We start from the raw sequence: 18,305 nt of genomic DNA, 5'->3' as shown, positions 1-18,305 counted from the left end.
ACTTGGGGAGGGGGTTGCAAATATGATTCAGTAACAGTGTAACTAGACAGCATACTGCATACTGTAGCTAAATTATCACAATAGCTGCTTTTCAGACCACACACAACTACCTTTTAACAGCTATAGAATAGAGTAAGGAAGAGAAAGGAACATGCAGGAAATATGCCACCTGGCAGTAACCTTAATATCCCTACTCGCATCTTGGGTTTCATTACTGATAAATGAAACGGATTAGGAATCATGGTCTCCAGGGGATTGTTGGCAAGGCAGTTGTCCACCACAAAGCTTATTAGACTTAAATACCTTGTAGCATAGACAAATCTTAGAGACTTTTCGTGTGCCACACTGCTGTATAAAGGTAAAACACTAAGTTTGATATGAAACATGGTAAGGTCACATGGGCAGCACGATTGTATTGTATCTTGTTACTATTACATTTAAAACTGTTACAGTGTCTACTGTGTGAGGATTATGCTAATAACCCTGTAACTGTTGTGTACCATATTACGTAGCATTCTAGAAGATTACGATGCTATCTAAACCAATTAATTAATATTATAATATTTCAACAGTTTATTAATAAGACCTTATTTAGCATTAGAGATAAGCGAGCCTACTCGGTAAGGCTATATACTCAAGAGAGCATCGCCTTTTTCTAGTATCTGCTGGCTCCTCCCTGAAGATTCAGGGGGGGGGGGCGCGGGGGGGGGGAGCGGGGGGTTGCAGAGGGGATCGGGAGGGAGAGAGAGAGGGATCTCTCTCACTCTCCTCCCCGCTCCCCCTCTCTGCCCCGCGCCTTCCCCGACCCCAGCGCCCCCCCCCCCCCCGAATCTTCAGGGACGAAACAGCAGGTACTCGAAAAAGGCGATGCTGTGATGTCTGTGATGAGGTAAGGGGGAGGAGGCTGAGGGACCAGCAGTAGAAAGAGAGAGAGAGGGCACAGATACACTGATGCAGCTTCTACCTTTTTATTTCACCCAAATGATAGATTCACATCTACACTGCTCAGTACTGCTGTATTATATTCTTTGTGTTGCTGCTTCAGAGGGGGAGGTGGGGTGTTATAGATAAACAGGGGAGCAGGATCTCCTCTTCTCTGTGTGTGCAATGTATGAGGGACATCATAGCAACTAGTCAATACTCACCAGCCCAGGGAAGACTGACAATCAGATATACCGCCTGCTAATAATAAATGCAGGATAGGAGTCTTATAATAGTATTGCTCATATACACACACAACAGCTTATTAAGAAAAGTCACGAGCAACAACAGTTAAGGTGCTCAAAGACATTAGACTAAAGTTGATTAAAATGGACCACATTAATTAAAAAGATTGTTCATTGGGTCAAATTTAACAATGGAAAATCAATTTAGCTGATCGATGACACACCATCATATTTTGGCCACATTTGAAATTTTCTTGTTATAGCCGGATGAAAAATCTCTCCTCCTTATGATAAATCTCTTGTTCACAAAAGCTCTTTCCTTGAAAGGATGTTTCCAGAAAGATTGTTCTTCCTTCGCCTGTTGTCAATGAAATGTATGGCCAGTTTGAATGACTATAATGGTTAGTATGGACTAAAATGTGTTTTGCTTCAGCAGTAAAATGATTGTTCACCAGGTGATTGTTCATTCAATGGCTGTTCCACCATCAACCAACTTCTGTCTAACATGTATAGTTGCCTTCACATTTTGAAAACCCTCATAGAACATACAGCTCAAAGTGCAAAATTGATGTTTCTAAGCTAAAATTAAAAATTGAGTGCTCCATATTGTTTAATAGCTTCAGTCAGTCACTTGCAGAATGCAATAACGCAACAAGAGGAAGAGTATCAAGAGTAATGTGAGCTAGCAGGCTTGTAGAGACCATGACTGGTGAACAGACTGCAACTCTACTGTAACGTAAGTAAATTGGGAAGGAGAATGGCTGAACTTTAAAAGAATAGGCTTCCCAAATATTCTGTACAGGAACAGCTAAGAATACTGAGTTTTAGTGGCTTTAGAATACAATTTAGTGGCCCGCTGGTTCAGTGGTTAGAACCGTTGACTTGCAGCGCTAAGGTTCTAGGTTCATATTTGACTAGGAAAAACATCTGTATGGAGTTTGTGTGCGTTTCCTCTTGGTACTTAGGTTTTCTGTTAAACTGCACAAACTTACAGGTGAATATAGATTGGGAGCCTCAATGGGGACAGAACTCAATATCAAGTTAGGTAGAATACTGCATAATATGCATGGGCTAAATAAATAAAGGCGATTATTATTTTGGGTGCATGGCATAGATAGATAAAGAGGTCACATGGGAATATCACATGTCTACTACTCTATGAGGTACCTTGGACAAGTTTTGCTGTTGATGTTTAACTCTTGGCCCATTTGCTGATCTTAAAGAGAATCTGCTCCATTACCTAGACAGACATATCTCTCCCTGTTTGTGTATAGGTAGAGACCTGTCAGTCTAGGCAATCTAGATAGTGAGAGGTTGGCAAGGACTCACCCCAGTGACTCTGACGTGCCTGTCCTGATTTCATGTTGGCTGTAGTCCAGGCAACATGAAACTGGTGATGGGTTCTCTTCAAACACAATGTAGTGAGGTTAAAAACTATTTATCTCAAAGGGATTGCCCAACCGTACATTTTTTCTTTAAAAGCAGACTCAGAAGATAATAAACTAAGGTATGCTCACCTGATGTGTGCCACCCCATTCCAGTCCTTCAGGTCTCCAGTTCCCCAGTCTTTGCTCACTTCTGGGTCCAGTGGTTATGTGTCCATCTAAGTGCAGTACCCTTGGTACCGCTGAGGCTAGGGATTGTCTAGAGCAGTCATGAGCTTAGACGGGCGCATGGCTGCTCAACCCAGTAGAGAGCTGGAGGACCAGAGGTGAGCACAAACTGGGGGAACCAGAGCAGGAGAGCATGCAACAGGTGAATATACCTTGGTTTATTACTTTCTAAGTAGCCACTGTGTTTTATAGAGGAGTTCATATAGCTGCATCCTCTCACCATGCAGGTAGCAGACTACCAATTGAGGGAGTTAATTGCACCTGTGAGGGACACCGATGAGGCAGCCACTCACACTGCTTCTTAATATAGAGGGGGGTAGCTGCTTGGTGTATAATCCCACACAAAGTGGATACAGAGTGGCAGACCATTCTGATATATGTAGCTCACCATGCAGACGAGCAACCTATTAATGACGCCATGATAATTCGGCGGGTTGCCCTGCACTTCAAACAGTGAACCACATTGGTACTGCCACCCTGGGCTCCCCCTGGAGTTGTAAAGCCACACTGCATGTGAGTGATAGATAATAAATGCAAGGTATTAGTTAGATTTTGGCCAAGATACATTTTTATGTTTTTATATTTCCCCTTCTGTGATGTATTTATAGTAGTATTGGGACCCAGTACAACGCAAGGAACTGTGACGCGGTTAGTGGGCTAATGTATCTTGACCAAAATCCAACTAATGCCTTGCATTTATTATCTATCATTCACATGCAGTGTGCCTTTAAAACTCCAGAGGGAGCCCAGGGTGGCAGTACCAATGTGGTTCACTGTTTGAAGTGCAGGGCAACCAGCCGAACTATTATGGCATCATTAATAGGTTGCTGGTTTGCATAGTGCACTACATGTATCAGTAGGTCTGCCACTCTGTATCCACTCTGTGTGGGATTATATACCAAGCAGCTACCCCCCTCTATATTAAGAGGCTGTGTGAGTGGCTGTTTTATCAGTGTCCCTCATAGGTGCAATTAGCTCCCTCATTTGGTAGTCTGCTGCCTGCATAGTGAGAGGATGCAGCTGTATGCACTCCTTAGTCAGTAAGTATATGGCCATTTTCTGTGATTGCTTTTATGTTTTTATATTTCCCCTTTTGTGATGTCCTTGAAGAATAGACCTTGATCTTAAACGTCCAGTCAACCCTTTTGAATATATTATATCTAACTGTATATCTTCGATCATTATTAAAATATACAGATATATATAGAAATAAAAATTGGTGCTGATAGAAATTTGCACAATCCATTTCGACATTTTTATAAATTATCTGGAGGAGGGAATTGATGGGAAACTGATCAAATTTGCTGATGACACAAAGCTAGGAGGGATAGCTAACACTAGAAAAGAGAGAGAGTATTCAAAAAGATCTAGAAAAGCTTGAACAGTGGGTGGTGACTAACAAAATGGTATTTAAAAAGGAGAAATGCAAAGTCCTACATCTGGGCAAGAAACATGAAAAAAGCACATACAGAATGGGAGGAATTGGGCTAAGCAGCACATGTGAAAAAGTCTTGGGTATACTAATAGATCACAGACTGAACATGAGTCAACAATGTGATGCAGCAGCCAAAAAGGCAAACACAATTCTGGGATGTATAAAGAGAAGCATAGAGTCTAGATCACATAAGGTCATAATCCCCCTCTACTCTTCCTTAGTCGGAGCTCATCTGGAATACTGTGTCCAGTTCTGGGCATCCCACTTTAAAAAAGACAAACTTTAAAAAAGACAATAGACAAACTGGAGCAAGTTCAGAGAAGAGTTACCAAGATGGTGAGCGGTCTTCAAATCATATCCTATGAAGAATGGTTAAAGGATCTGGGAATGTTTAGCTTGCAAAAAAGAATCCTGAGAGGAGACTTAATAGTTGTCTACAAATATCTGAAGGGCTGTCACAGTGCAGAGGGATCAGCCCTATTCTCATTTGCACAAGGAAAGACTAGAAGCAATGGGATGAAACTGAAAGGGAGGAGACACAGATTAGTTATTAGAAAAAACTTTCTGACGGTGAGGGTGATCAATGAGTGAAACAGATTGCCACGGGAGGTGGTGAGTTCTCCTTCAATGGAAGTGTTCAAACAAAAGGCTGGACAAATATCTGTCTGCGATGATTTAGCAAATCCTGTACTGAGCAGGGGGTTGGACCCGATGACCGTGGAGGTCCCTTCCAACTCTACTATTCTATGATCTATGATTCTATAAATTAAGGAACATTTACACAGGATGACTGTTGCTAGAAAGAGTGAGTCCAAACAGTAGTCGTTCAGTGTAAATCTAGCCACTGACAGGGTGGTGGGTGAAAGATCGGTATTTTGTTTCAGTTTACCAAACAAATAGTCACCGGTTGATTAAAAGTCATCTGGTGTAAAGTCACAGTGGTTCGTATTTGAACGACTAGAAAAGAAATTTGCATGGGGATCGCCTCTATGAACATTCGTATACTTCAACTACTTTTCTGAGTAACCTTCTGAATGAAAGCTGCTGAGTGTAAAAGGACCTTTAGAGCTTCTTCAGATGAATGTGTTTTACCGTGTTTTTGCAAGATGTGGAGAATAGAACCCATTGATTTCACTAGGTTCATTCTCATTTCTCTTTTTTGTGTCTGCTGTTTTCTGGGTGCAAAAAAGTAGGGCCTGATCTATTTTGTGCGTATATGCGCAGCAAAGAGCCCCATAGAGGTCCATGGGAGGTGCGCAAACACGCACATCTGCGCAGGTATGTGCTAAATGCTGCACATGCCTGCAATCACCGGCACTTTGTTAGCCAACTTAGCCATTTAAATCAGGGCGGGGTGATTCCCCTGTTTGTGTGAACAGCAGTGCCAGCAAAATTTGGCCTAGTATTTGCTCATGCACGTGTGCAAAATACTCTCAATCTTTGTGCAAAATAATTGCTCAAGACTAAGCATATTGCAAAATACGCTCATCTGAAAGAGCCCTTATTACGTTTTTGTATGGAGCAATTATTGTACAGTTGATCACTGGATCATGCAAAAGTGAATGATAATTGTTCAATGTGAACACTGCCAGCGACTGAATGAAGAACGATAATTCATTTGCTTATGATTCGTTGTTCAGTTTACTCAGGACTACAAACCCAACGACGATCATCCTGTGTAAACAGGCAGTTGTTCATCTACCCACAACTGCCTGTTTACTGTGCAGGGAGGTGGGCAACTGTAAGCCATCTCCGACCTGCTCTGCCTCCATTCACCGAACAATTATTGAACCTAAGTGCTACAGGAGCAACAATCGACCAACAAATTACTTGAAAGCGCTGTGGAATAAATTAGCGCTACACAAATAACAAGATTTTATTTTTTTTATTTAACCCTTTCCAATCCAATGTCGGGCCTGCCCCGACATCATCATTTTCCTCCACAGCTCCGATGTTGGGACAGGCCCGACACTGCAGTGCAGGAGTGCATCTGCACCCGATCATCAGACACATCGGGTGCAGATGCACTCCTGCACTGATCCTCATCAAGCACCCCCGAGGAGAAGGCAGAAAGGGTTTTTAACCCTTTCTGCCTTCTCCTTTACACATTACATAGCACTCAATTAGCGCTATGTAATGCACAGAGATTCCGGCCGGCGATCATGTGACCGCCGGTGTTACCTGACCCCCAGCAGTCACATGAACGCCGAGCCGGGAGCTTGCACCGTGGGGGGATCTGCTTACTTGTCTGGCATCTTCCGCATTCTCCCTTCTGCCTCCCAGCCCGGCGATCAGGTGACCGCTGGGTGCCACCTGACCATAGCGGTCACATGATCGTGGAGCTGGGAGGCAGAAGGGAGAATGCGGAAGACGCTGGACAGGTAAGCAGGTCCCTCCACGATGCAGTGAGCACCTGCACCCTCCTGAACTTTGTCAGTTCAGGAGGGTGTAGGGAAAATGTATTTTTTCTCATCCATTCTCCCCAGCGCCAATTTATTTGGAGCTGGGGAGAATGGATGAGAAAAAATAAATGGATTGGAAAGGGTTAATATGAAAGGACCCATACAAAGATTTCTAACCAGTGAAGCCAATGAGGGATGTTTGCTGCTATACATTATCTTATCAGCAGTCATGGCCACAAAGATTAACACTGGGACCAAATTGTAGAAAGACGCTATATTAGGAAATTGAACCTGTCATCTATATTTATGTACTCCCTGAAGACCCTCTTAATCTGTGCATCAAGTACAGCTTTAGAGATGAGAATGCCATCTAAGATTTCCCTGAAATAAAAGCATGACTAACATTGCTGTATTTCCTCTAACACTGAAATGTTTCCCATTTCTCGATATATATACCGCACAAGCCTATTTTATCATGTCCCTCCCATGTTAATGCTGTACATGTTCATGCCCTTGGGTGAAACTGGCTCTAGTAGAAACGCATGCTATATCATTTCTAGGGGAAGTGCGGATGAAGACACTGCTGAACAATGTGAGGAATGCTTTCATCTCCTGGGATTTTTTTTTAGTATGTATTTGGAGGGACATCATTGACTATTAAAAGTTCACAAAGGAAAACAAGTAAATGAAGAGAAGATGTACTACATACAGAGAAGTCTTACTTCTGGGTAGAATGGATGAAGAAATAGCTTTTTGAGAAATGTATTATAATGCATGTGTAAAGATAAGGCACCATTGTAGTTTCAGTGCGGCTAAAGAAGCTTTCTTTGTAATTCAGGTAACTGCAATATCATCCTACCAAAGTTCTACAGGCAGGCAAGATTGCTTTTCAGCCTGGATTTGTGATGAGAACTGAAGTTATACTAAACTTTCTATTAAGGTAATGTAGAGATCTATGAAAGAGAAAACTACTGAAGTTCATAGTGAACCTACCAAATAGTACAGATGGAACGCATAGGCTTTAATGTATGATCTGTTTGAGACCTTATTACCCAATGATATAACCAGAGATTGTAGTGTATATCTTATTGGAAAGGCATTCTACATATAGACTTTTTTTATATAGATAGTGATAGAGTATGTGTTATGTTCCTGTATGGTGCCCTCACGGATGTCACCAACATGTTAAACGAAGAGGTAATAAATGTCCACAAAGGGCCAAACATACATGTATTATATCACTAGACCATGGGTAAAACAAGAGCGCTAACAGTAACATAAGGATGGGAAGCTATCCCTAACTAACATTGGTGTGGCACATCCTGCCTAGAAGCAAGGCGTTCACCCCAATAAGGACGACTCCACGTCAGGAATCTAGGGGGCCTAGTCTGTCCTTTGATGGGGGAAAGAGAAGAGGTTTAATGCAAAAGGAAAGAGTAATATATATCATATAGAATAAATAACCATAGGTACTTAGCTGACAGGACCCGGCTGCTTCACCAAACACCTCAGACAGGACAATAACTGGCGCCCATTTGGAGTGGGGGGGGGGGGGGGGGCTAGAATAAATATACTTTCATTCTGGCTGATTAGCCAGATAGGTGGAATCCTTCCAAGTCTGATAATCCATATACCACAGGAGATGTTGGAACAGGGTTGAAAAGAAGGGCTGAGATTCGGGGTAGGGTTTATATTTCAAGCCAAGTCCCACAAATCATTGCTGCAGGGGTTGCCTTCATCCCATTTCTTTCAATGGGGCGGCAGCAGCGCCGACCCCATTGAAAGCAATGGCATAGCATCGCGTTCCTCTGCCACAGGTGTGACAGCTGTGGCAGGGGATTCTTTAATGCCTGCGGGGAGTCCCATCATCACTGAACACTGCAACAGTGCTGTCACAGTGTTCAGTGATGAGGGGACCTTCGTGGAGCAGCTGCGCTTCTACAAGCACAGCAGCTCCAGTGAACGGGCATCTGAAACTTTGCCCGTTGAAGGCCTGCACACACTATTTTGGGCACATGTAAAAGAAAGCACGGAGCTTTTGTCACGCACATTTTGCATACCCATGGAGCGCAATTTTTTGCGCACATAGGTGCGCAAAAATAAACCGCTTGTGTGACCGAGCCCTAAGGCCTTAGTCAGACGGGTGTTTTTTCGCGCAATTTGCGGATCGCATGACGGATGCGCATCCGCAAATCGCGTGACCGGTGCCCGAAAATCGCCCGAAAATCTGCTCCTAGCCGCGTTTCATTAGAAACGGGCCGGAGCTGTCCAGCGCATTGCATTCAATGGAGCGGCAATACAGCCCGCTCCATTGAAAGCAATGCGCTGCGGGCGAGTGTGGGATGAATTGTCGGGAAGGGCTTAAATATATAAGCCCTTCCCTGCAATTCATCCAGAAAAGTGTTAAAATAAAGAATATATATATACTTACCTGCTCCCGGCAGCCGGAGTTCCGCGCGGCCGGCCTGCAGTGGGTGTGAAGGGGGTGTGAGTCAGACCTGCCCCCTGATTGGCTCAGCGCTGAGCCAATCAGGGGACAGGTCTGACTCACACCCCCTTCACACCCACTGCAGTACGGCCGCACGGAACTCCGGCTGCCGGGAGGTGAGTATATATATATTCTTTATTTTAACACTTTTCTGGATGAATTGCAGGGAAGGGCTTATATATTTAAGCCCTTCCCGACAATTCATCCTGCACTCGCCGGCAGCCGATTGCTTTCAATGGAGGCGGCTGTATTGCCGGCTCCATTGAATTCTGTTACAGCTGTGGCAGAGAAGAATGATTTGTCTTCTATATGTTCTCAATGGGGTCAGCGCTGCTGCCGCCGGCCCCATTGAGCGCATATAGAGAAGAGAACAGGAATCGCAGATAGGTGCGATCTGCGATTTCTGTTCTATAATTTATCGGACGAGCGCATAAAAAGCGCTCATGTGTCCGATACCATTGCAAAGCAATGGTTTTATAAAATTGCCGGACGCATGCGCAAATCGCGGCAAAAAACGCCCGTCTGACTAAGGCCTAAGACTGCAAAAACTGATGTAAAATGCAAAAACACTTGCAGTAATATTGGCCAGCCTTTCACTGACCAAAATTGCACTCACTGTTGTGAATATAGCAATAATTTTTCTTGTCTTAGCCATACAGTGACATTATATGTGTACAGACAAGCATATATGAAAGTGGTTTCCAGCTTTAAGCTATTGATGAAAGCCAGAAGCATGCTACGGAAAAGTGATTCTTCATGCACACGAGCAGAAACCCATTGCTGTTTCCATTCGCGGATGAAAAATCGCACATGCTCCATTTTTGCGCAGATTCTGAGCGGACAGCTTCCATTGAAGTCAATGGAAGTCGTCCGATTCGCGGCCCTTCTGCAATTGACGTTGCAGAAAGGTCACGGATTCCGCGTCATTGCTAGGCGATGAAAAAGCAGGTGTTTAAAAAAAAAATCTGTATTGTGCATCTCTGACGGCGAGCTGTGCGGCCCATCCACAGTATAGATTGAAGAAAAAAAAAGCAGGTACACATGGACGTCGCTGTTGCCAGGGCCAGATTCCGCTTTGGGATTCCGAATGCGGAATCCAACCCGTCCGTGTGCAGGCAGCCTTAAGGAAGGACTTATACTTCTTCCTGCTGTATCCACTTCTGGCTTTGGCATGAAAAAACTGTGCAAAAGTTGTGGCCTTTTCTCAACTAGTTCTCTCATTCTATGCGCACACCATGTGGAACACAGGGTGCTTTCACTAGTGGCTTTGTCATAACACAGCAAGAGAATGGCAGGTAAGTATAAGACTCACATCACCTGATTCAGCATTTTAGTTGATATGAGCCTATACATTTAGGTTATGGTCTTCAAATCTATTAAGATCTTCAGAAAGCCACCCTCAGGTCTGTGATCAGATTTACCATACTTACTGATCTGGAGAACAAGTTGGAGTTGACTTTTTTGGCTGAACTCTATTATTTTTCTGATGCACCTCCATTTCTTGCTGGTATATACATAATGATTAGTGATGAGCAAAATTTTGAAAAGTTCAGTTCTGACTGCCATTATGGACTTGGGAAGAAAAAAAATTGGCTTCTGCCTCATTGTTTTTTTTTGCCTTCCTCCGGATCAACAAGGGTGGGTGAGGGACAGGCTGAACTGGATGGACATTTGTCTTTTTTCATCCTACCATACTATTTTACTATGTTAGTGTTCAGGACTAATGTTGAGTAAACCAAACCAGTAGAACCCTGTTTTGGTTCGAATTTTGCTAAAAGTTTGGTTTGGATTTCTGCTAAACAAAATTTTTGCAGAGTTCAACCCGAAACAGGGTTCTACTGGTTCAATTTGCTTCACGCTAATGATAATGTAAGATCGTGGGATCATAAAACATAAGGAGTTTTTATGGTAAAGATGTCAGGTGAAATACCATTCAGCTACCATTGAATATATATACTGTATATTTGAGCTACTTGTATAGCTAGTACTTACTATTCTCCATCCACTTAGATGATAGAATATTGGTGGAGGATTCTGAAAGTCCATGCAAAATATTTTTTTCAATTACTTCCATGATGTAGCAGCGGGGGAAAAAAGTGTGAAGTGCATAATTTACAAAGTGGATCTAATTTCTGACTATCAGGGTATTAATCAGTTCCTTGTCTTTCAGCATAGGCTATAGGATGTACAATGTCAGCACAACAAATTTAACCTCTTAATGGCTATGATTTCTGGGAACAGATGGCTTTGTCTGCTCTGCCTTCCCAGGAAAGGTCATACGAGTCCAGTGATGATGTAGTGCTTTGCTGAGGGTTGATAGAACAGTAAAATAAAAATCCATTCTTCTTCCTCCATCTCGACAACACACATCACTTGTTATTGTGTCAAAACAAATAAGGCTTCATTAACATTGCCAATCTGACACTGGTAAACAAGTTTATTTACACTTGAGCGCTGTAGAAGAATCGAGTCATACAGAACGGTTCCTGGTAGGTGGCCTTGCTTTTTGATGAAGGGAACTTTTACAGAATCATTACCAATTCGGCCAGACAAGCTGCTATTCAAGTACAGCGGGGTTAATGAAGGTTTGATGTGCTCTTGTTAAAAGGAGGACTGAAATGCTTGTGGCCATGTGTGGTCACATTGTTATTTGATGATATGGATTCTGGAAAGAGATACAGCTTTGTTACTAACCTAACCCCATCCCAGCCCCTTTTCCTAATTTATATTTAATGAAAAATCCACAGAGCGCTTGGTTTCCAATACACAAGTCTAAATCCACTCTAGACTAAACAATGGACTTAGTAGAAACTTGTTGATTTTTAATATTGTGATTTAGAGAGATCTAAAAGTCAACTTAAAGGACAAGTATTGACAGTAGTTCAAGGGCATGTTGGAAGTGACTGACACCTATAATTTACTTTAGGATATATTTATGTGTGAGGGTGGCTTTACATGGCACAACTATCATCTGAATAGACACTTGAAACAGTATGAATGACTGTTATTCACTAGAGATGAGCAAGAATACTCGCTAAGGGCAATCACTCGAGTGAGCATTGCCCTTAGCGAGTACCTGCCTGCTCGGAAGAAAAGATTTGGGTGCCGGCGGGGGGCGGGGAGCGGCGGGGGGGAACGGACGGGAGATCTCTCTCTCCTTCTCTCCCCCCCGCTAACTCCTGCTCACTCCAGCAACTCACCGCTCACCCACGCCGGCACCCGAATCTTTTCTTCCGAGCGGGTAGGTACTTGCTAAGGGCAATGCTCGCTTGAGTAATTGCCCTTAGCGAGTATGCTCGCTCATCTCTATTATTCACTTATTGTTTGATTTCATGGTCACTGAATGAGTTGTTCAGTGATCATGCCAAAATTCCCTTCACCGACTAGTTAGAAGGTGTGAGGTTCTTTGGCAGGTATGTATTTAAAATTTCGACCCCTCCACAACACACGCTCATCGGTTGCCACTGAGTCCACTGAATTTACAGAAATACATGTGAGCAGCCTTCGCCTAAACACTTACTTACTGTCTCTTGTCGATTCGAGTGTACAGTTGGTGTTGTGACCTCCTTTTCTTTATGCCTTACACATATCTATGCATTTTAGGGAACCAATCTGCATTAAATGAGAGGGCAAACCTACCCTGCACAGAAATTCGTTTCTCTTGCTTCAAGCATCATCCGGATCCCAGTAGACCTACGGATTCACTTGACTTTATTTTTTGGCTTTCTGTCATTTCCTAATCAAGGGCTTCATCTCGAAACATTGCAATTAGTTTTTGGACTTCTGTAGATTTGTAATAAACCTTATACATCTGTATGCTTCTGGGTTGTGTGGAGTCTGTGACAGTTGGACTCTTCTACAACATCAAAGGGAATGCTAACAAATATTTTTGTCTAACAGTTGGCACTGCAACCTAATGCTCTTTTTGCCTTATATGTATTTATGTATTTTGGGGATCCAATGAGTGTTAAGTAGGAGGGCAAACTGTTCAAAAAAAGGTGGGAGACAATTAGAATTTGATGGGAGGTACCAAACAAATGTTCAAAGTTATTGGCTAGTTTATTGCAAGAGAACAATTGACAGTTTCCAGCAAGCAATAGTTAGTTAACCAGCAACTTTGTTTAGATGAGCCGAAACCAATCAACTAGTGATTAATGAACGAATTCTCGCTTGCCAGCCCATTGGTGGTGGCTGTGCTTACACAGAACTATTTGCTCTATTGAGTGACTATTCAGACGATAGCTGTCCCATCTAAAGCCACCCTAATACTGCTCTTTTTCAGATGAAAGGTCATTGGCTAAATATAGAGATGAGCGAACACCAAAATGTTCGGGTGTTCGTTATTCGTAACGAACTTCCCGTGATGCTCGAGGGTTCGTTTCGAACAACGAACCCCATTGAAGTCAATGGGCGACCAGAACATTTTTGTATTTCGCCGATGCTCTCTAAGGTTTTCATGTGTGAAAATCTGGGCAATTCAGGAAAGTGATGGGAATGACACAGTGACGGATAGGGCAGGCGAGGGGCTACATGTTGGGCTGCATCTCAAGTTCCCAGGTCCCACTATTAAGCCACAATACCGGCAAGAGTGGGCCCCCCCCCTCCCAACAACTTTTACTTCTGAAAAGCCCTCATTAGCATGGCATACCTTTGCTAAGCACCACACTACCTCCAACAAAGCACAATCACTGCCTGCATGACACTCCACTGACACTTCTCCTGGGTTACATGCTGCCCAACCGCCCCCCCTCCCCCCCACAGCGCACACCAAAGTGTCCCTGCGCAGCCTTCAGCTGCCCTCATGCCACACCTCGCTCATGTCTATTTAGAATTGCGTCTGCCATGACGAGGGACCGCAGGCACACACTGCAGAGGTTGGCACGGCTAGGCAGCGACCCTCTTTAAAAGTGGCGGAGCGATAGCCCACAATGCTGTACAGAAGCAATGAGAAATAGAATCCTGTGCCACCGCCATCAGGAGCTGCACACGTGGGCATAGCAATGGGGAACCTATGTGCCACACACTATTCATTCTGTCAAGGTGTCTGCATGCCCCAGTCAGACCGGGCTTTTTAATTCATAGACACAGGCAGGTACAACTCCCTATTGTGAAGTCCCTGTCGACCCACAGCATGGGTGGCTCCCTGGAACCCACCGGCGGTACACAGAAATATCCCATTGCATTGCCCAACACAGCTGAGGTAGTAATGTCGTGCTTAATGCAGGTGGGCTTCGGCCCACACTGCATGCCCCAGTCTGACTGGGGTTCTTTATAAGTGTACAGATGTAGTAAAAACTCCGTGTGCACCTACAGCATGGGTGGGTGCCAGGAAGCCACCGGCGGTACATAGAAATATCCCATTGCATTGCCCAACACAGCTGAGGTAGTAATGTTGTGCTTAACCCTTTCCAATCCAATTTGTATATGGTTTTCCTAGGGGGCTTACTCTTTTTCTGCTGTTATACAACGGTGCTATATGCTGGCTAAAGCCAGTACTGCATGAGCTGACACGTAGGATAGGCTCCGACAGCAGAGAGGCTGGCAATATACAGTAAGAGAACCCCGACGGACGTCTACCAACAACGGAGCTGTACAGCCTTAAACCCTAATGTCTTCACAGGTCACACAGTGGACTGGAAAGGGTTAATGCAGGTGGGTTTCGGCCCACACTGCATGCCCCAGTCAGACTGGGGTTCTTTACAAGTGGACACATGTAGGTTTAACTCCCTGTGGACCCACTGCCTGGGTGGGTGCCAGGAAGCCACCGGCGGTACATAGAAATATCCCATTGCATTGCCCAACACAGCTGAGGTAGTAATGTCGTGCGTAATACAGGTGGGCTTCGGCCCACACTGCATGCCCCAGTCAGACGGGTTCTTTAGAAGTGTACAGATGTATTAAAAACTCAGTGTGCACCTACAGCATGGGTGGCTCCCTGGAACCCACCGGCGGTACACAAAAATATCCCATTGCATTGCCCAACACAGCTGAGGTAGTAATGTCGTGCGTAATACAGGTGGGCTTCGGCCCACACTGCATGCCCCAGTCAGACTGGGGTTCTTTACAAGTGGACACATGTAGGTTTAACTCCCTGTGGACCCACTGCCTGGGTGGGTGCCAGGAAGCCACCGGCGGTACATAGAAATATCCCATTGCATTGCCCAACACAGCTGAGGTAGTAATGTCGTGCGTAATACAGGTGGGCTTCGGCCCACACTGCATGCCCCAGTCAGACGGGTTCTTTAGAAGTGTACAGATGTATTAAAAACTCAGTGTGCACCTACAGCATGGGTGGCTCCCTGGAACCCACCGGCGGTACACAAAAATATCCCATTGCATTGCCCAACACAGCTGAGGTAGTAATGTCGTGCGTAATACAGGTGGGCTTCGGCCCACACTGCATGCCCCAGTCAGACTGGGGTTCTTTACAAGTGGACACATGTAGGTTTAACTCCCTGTGGACCCACTGCCTGGGTGGGTGCCAGGAAGCCACCGGCGGTACATAGAAATATCCCATTGCATTGCCCAACACAGCTGAGGTAGTAATGTCGTGCGTAATACAGGTGGGCTTCGGCCCACACTGCATGCCCCAGTCAGACGGGTTCTTTAGAAGTGTACAGATGTATTAAAAACTCAGTGTGCACCTACAGCATGGGTGGCTCCCTGGAACCCACCGGCGGTACACAAAAATATCCCATTGCATTGCCCAACACAGCTGAGGTAGTAATGTCGTGCGTAATACAGGTGGGCTTCGGCCCACACTGCATGCCCCAGTCAGACTGGGGTTCTTTACAAGTGGACACATGTAGGTTTAACTCCCTGTGGACCCACTGCCTGGGTGGGTGCCAGGAAGCCACCGGCGGTACATAGAAATATCCCATTGCATTGCCCAACACAGCTGAGGTAACGTCAGCTGTAATGCAGGTGGGCTAAAAATTAATTTGATTACACTGTAGGCGAGGGCCCACAAAAATTGCTGTATCAACAGTACTAATGTACATCCCAAAAATTGGCCATGGCCAGCCAAGAGGGCAGGTGAAACCCATTAATCGCTTTGGTTAATGTGGCTTAAGTGGTAACTAGGCCTGGAGGCAGCCCAGTGTAACGAAAAATTGGTTCAAGTTAAAGTTCCAATGCTTTTAAGCGCATTGAAACTTATAAAAATTGTTCTGAAAAATTATTTGAGTGAGCCTTGTGGCCCTAAGAAAAATTGCCCGTTCAGCGTGATTACGTGAGGTTTCAGGAGGAGGAGCAGGAGGAGGAGGAGGAGGAATATTAGACACAGATTGATGAAGCAGAAATGTCCCCGTTTTGGATGGTGAGAGAGAACGTAGCTTCCATCCGCGGGTGCAGCCTACGTATTGCTTACGTATCGCTGCTGTCCGCTGGTGGAGAAGAGAAGTCTGGGGAAATCCAGCCTTTGTTCATCTTGATGAGTGTAAGCCTGTCGGCACTGTCGGTTGACAAGCGGCTACGCTTATCTGTGATGATTCCCCCAGCCGCACTAAACACCCTCTCCGACAACACGCTAGCCGCAGGACAAGCAAGCACCTCAAGGGCATACAGGGCTAGTTCAGGCCACGTGTCCAGCTTCGACACCCAGTAGTTGTAGGGGGCAGAGGCGTCACCAAGGATGGTCGTGCGATCCGCTACGTACTCCCTCACCATCCTTTTGCAGTGCTCCTGCCGACTCAGCCGTGACTGGGGAGCGGTGACACAGTCTTGGTGGGGAGCCATAAAGCTGGCCAGGCCCTTAAAGACTGTTGCACTGCCTGGGATGTACATGCTGCTCGATCTACGCACATCCCCTGCAACATGGCCCTCGGAACTGCGCCTTCTGCCACTAGCGCTGTCGGCTGGGAATTTTACCATCAGCTTGTCCGCAAGGGTCCTGTGGTATAGCAACACTCTCGAACCCCTTTCCTCTTCGGGAATCAGAGTGGGCAGGTTCTCCTTATACCGTGGATCGAGCAGTGTGTACACCCAGTAATCCGTAGTGGCCAGAATGCGTGCAACGCGAGGGTCACGAGAAAGGCATCCTAACATGAAGTCAGCCATGTGTGCCAGGGTACCTGTACGCAACACATGGCTGTCTTCACTAGGAAGATCACTTTCAGGATCCTCCTCCTCCTCCTCCTCAGGCCATACACGCTGAAAGGATGACAGGCAATCAGCCGGTGTACCGTCAGCAGCGGCCCAAGCTGTCTCTTCCCCCTCCTCCTCATCCTCCTCATGCTCCTCCTCCTCCTCCTGTACGCGCTGAGAAATAGACAGGAGGGTGCCCTGACTATCCAGCGGCATACTGTCTTCCCCCGCCCCCGTTTCCGAGCGCAAAGCAGCTGCCTTTATGGTTTGCAGGGAATTTCTCAAGATGCATAGCAGAGGAATGGTGACGCTAATGATTGTAGCATCGCCGCTCACCACCTGGGTAGACTCCTCAAAATTACCAAGGACATGGCAGATGTCTGCCAACCAGGCCCACTCTTCTGAAAGGAATTGAGGAGGCTGACTCCCACTGCGCCGCCCATGTTGGAGTTGGTATTCGACTATAGCTCTACGCTGTTCATAGAGCCTGGCCAACATGTGGAGCGTAGAGTTCCACCGTGTGGGCACGTCGCACAGCAGTCGGTGCACTGGCAGCTTAAAGTGATGTTGCAGGGTGCGCAGGGTGGCAGCGTCCGTGTGGGACTTGCGGAAATGTGCGCAGAGCCGGCGCGCCTTTACGAGCAGGTCTGACAAGCGTGGGTAGCTTTTCAGAAAGCGCTGAACCACCAAATTAAAGACGTGGGCCAGGCATGGCACGTGCGTGAGGCTGCCGAGCTGCAGAGCCGCCACCAGGTTACGGCCGTTGTCACACACGACCATGCCCGGTTGGAGGCTCAGCGGCGCAAGCCAGCGGTCGGTCTGCTGTGTCAGACCCTGCAGCAGTTCGTGGGCCGTGTGCCTCTTATCGCCTAAGCTGAGTAGTTTCAGCACGGCCTGCTGACGCTTGCCCACCGCTGTGCTGCCACACCGCGCGACACCGACTGCTGGCGACATGCTGCTGCTAACACATCTTGATTGTGAGACAGAGGAGGAGGAGGAGGAGGAGGGTGCTTTAGTGGAGGAAGCATACACCTCCGCAGATACCAGCACCGAGCTGGGGCCCGCAATTCTGGGGGTGGGTAGGACGTGAGCGGTCCCAGGCTCTGACTCTGTCCC

Source organism: Eleutherodactylus coqui, chromosome 2 (assembly GCF_035609145.1).
Source record: "Eleutherodactylus coqui strain aEleCoq1 chromosome 2, aEleCoq1.hap1, whole genome shotgun sequence".
Taxonomy (NCBI): Eukaryota; Metazoa; Chordata; class Amphibia; order Anura; family Eleutherodactylidae; genus Eleutherodactylus; species Eleutherodactylus coqui.
The sequence above is the reverse complement of the archived record's forward strand: the minus strand, read 5'-3'. Positions refer to the sequence as shown.